The 3,067-nt window shown below is 33.8% G+C and overlaps 1 pseudogene; it reads left to right on the forward strand.

Annotated features, from left to right (window-relative positions):
- The window catches only part of LOC102499008 (WD repeat-containing protein 20-like), a 34,700-nt pseudogene that overhangs the window by 17,905 nt on the left and 13,728 nt on the right, over positions 1–3,067 (forward strand).

The raw sequence follows: 3,067 nt of genomic DNA on the forward strand, positions 1-3,067 counted from the left end.
AGAGAGGGAACCAAGGATGGGGGAGAAAAAGCAAAACATACAGAAAACAAGAAATGGAAGATCATTTGCTAATAATATGTTTGTTGATGTGCTTGATTGAGACAATATACAGTGTACTCTGGATGGAAAATCTCATTTTGTATGTTGTAATGATGTACAGTGAATGAATGCAAATAAATAAATTGAAATTAAAAAAAAGAAGTTCTTACATGCTACTAATCCCTATCTGTAACTGTTGATGATGACATGTATAGTATTCTCAACTGGATTGGTCTGAGAAGTATTTCATGATGGGCAAAGTCTTTTTACAAGCAAAATGAGAAATAGTGATTGACTATTTTAAAAATTAGTAACTATAATAATAATGATTGGGGAAAAGATAGAAAAGATATTGAGTGTTGAAGCGGGAAGATTAATGTCTCTGTATTGTCTGACATGCATGGTATTCCCTTTTGAGAAAGCATTGTAATACACTGTAAAGTTATATGTAGTCCAATGTAATATAAAGAAGATTATGATGATAATAATAATAATAAATAAATTCAAAAAACTAAAAAAAACAGTAAATGATGTGGTGGCTGTGAAAAAAAAATAAAGGAAAAGAAGAAGTTCTTACATGCTTGTTTCTGTTCATCTGAAGATTGCCACTTAAATAGGTATTCTGATGGAACAATAAAATGATCAATTTTTAGTAGAACCAAGTGCTTTATATATGTGAGTAGGCATCTCTATTGGAGTCTCTGTGTCAAAGATCTTTAAGATCTTTGTTTTAGTGTTTTGCTCTTTGAAGTTATGGAAAACGTTTTTCTTTGTAGATAGAGGTTTGTTGTTTTTTATTTTTTGTTTGTTTGTTTTGTTTTGTTTTTGTTAGGGCAAGTGCATTCACTGGAGTGATAGAAAGAGACAGAAGACAAAAAGTGAGAAATCATCCCCCCAGGGGATGGTAACACTGCAATCCCTTCTTTTCCATTCTCTTCTCAGGATCCTGGGCACACATGCATGCATGTGCAGTGTGAGTATTAAACCACTGGTTCTGGAACTCCAACCGTGGTTGACTATGTGGGAGTCCTGTAATGCAACCATTATGCTACCTGCAGGTCCCTATGAAGAAATTATTACATGCTTTTGTCAGTTTATCTTCCCTCTTGCCTCTTATGCATGTACCATGATGGAACAGGAAAGACAATCCTTTGGAGTACAAACAAGTGCTTTACATATATAATTAGGCCCCTCTAATGAAGTGCTTGTGTCAAAAAAAAACCAACAACACTTTTTTCTAGTGCTTTGTGAAACTCTGAACAAATTCTTACATGCTCATTATATCCATTCAACTTCCCATTTGCTACTTACACACATACCTCGATGGAAAGAAGGAATCACTAAATGTGGAATACTTACAACTGCGTTATATACGTGATTGGGCCTTTTTATTAGAAGGCCTGTGTAAAGAACTTTTTCTAGTGCCTTTCAGAGTGAAGTTATGATCAACTACTTTCCTACTTATATCCATTCATTGGCCTTTTTGCTTCTTTTGCACAAACTGATGGAACAAAAAGAACAGCAACTTTGGAGTCCTTCCAAGTGCTTAATACATGAGTATAGTCCTCTCTGTTGTGGTATCTGTGTCAAAAATACTTTATTCTAGTGCTAGGCTGTGTAATTATGAACAAATTCTTAGATGCTTGTGTTTATTCATCTTCCTGTTTCCCACTTACATATGTACCCTAATGGAATGGAAAAAAAAATGAAAAAAAAACCCACCAAATTTGGAGTAGAACCAATTCCTTTATATATGTGATGATACCTCTAGTAGTTTGCTGAGTCAAAGAACTTTGTTATTCTGTTTTCCTCTGTGAAGTTATGAGCAAATTCTTAAATGCTTATGTCTGCTTTTCTACCTGTTTGCCATTTACACATGTTACCTGATGGAATGAAAATTACACCAAGTTGAGAACAGCCAAGTAATATATATATGTGATTGGACTACTCTAGTGGAATGTTTGTGTCCTAAAACTTTGTTCTAGTGTTTTGCAATGTGAAGTTATGAACAAATTCTTACATGCTTATATCTGTTATTCTACCTGTTTGCAACTAAAACATGTACGCTGATGGAATGAAATAAGTACAAACTTTAGAGAACCACCAATTACTTTATTTATGTGATTAGGCCTCTCCCATGTAATCCCTGTGTCTATGAACTTTCCCAGTGCTTTCCTGTATGAAGATATGAACAAATTCTTAAAAGCTTTGTATGTTTATCTGCCTGTTCAACACTTGTACATGAAATCTGATGGAATGTAAAGAACCATAACTTTGGAGTAAAACCAATTGCTTTATATATGTGACTAGGCCTCTCCAATTGTGTCTCTGTGTCTAAGAACTTTATTCTAGTGCTTTCCTTTGTGAAGTTTTTTTTATTATCATCATAATCTTCTTTATATTACATTGGATTACCTATAACTTTACAGTGTATTACATTGCTTTTTCAAAAGGAAATGCAATGCATGTCAGTCAATACAGAGACATTAATCTCCTCGCTTCAACATTCAATATCTTTTCTACATTTTCCCCAATTACTATTATTATTATTCTAATTATTTTTTTTAAGTACAGTAAATCCCTATTTCTCATTTTGCTTGTAAAAAGACTTTGCCCATTATGAAATACTTCTTAGACCAATCCAGTTGAGAATACTATACATGTCATCACCAAGAGGTAATAAGCCATATCTGTTTCTCAGTAATGTACTGCCTCTCTATTGTTCTTTTGCTATCTTTCTCCATCCTTTTCTCTTCATCTCCCCCATTTCACACTGTCCTATTCTCATTAAGTACCTTCACTACTTTTATGTCCTCAAAATTTTTTCTCTCTACCATAGAGTGCAGATAGTCGGTATATATTGAGTGGATACATACAATATCTTTCTTTCATAGCCTGGCTTACTTCACTCAGCAATAGATCCTCCATATCTGACCACTTTCTATCAAATGCCAGGGCCTTGTTATTTTTTATGGCTGAGTAGTATTCCATAGAGTATGTATACCACACTTTTCCAATCCATTCATCA

This window comes from Tupaia chinensis, unplaced genomic scaffold (assembly GCF_000334495.1).
Source record: "Tupaia chinensis unplaced genomic scaffold, TupChi_1.0 Scaffold140684_1, whole genome shotgun sequence".
Taxonomy (NCBI): domain Eukaryota; kingdom Metazoa; phylum Chordata; class Mammalia; order Scandentia; family Tupaiidae; genus Tupaia; species Tupaia belangeri.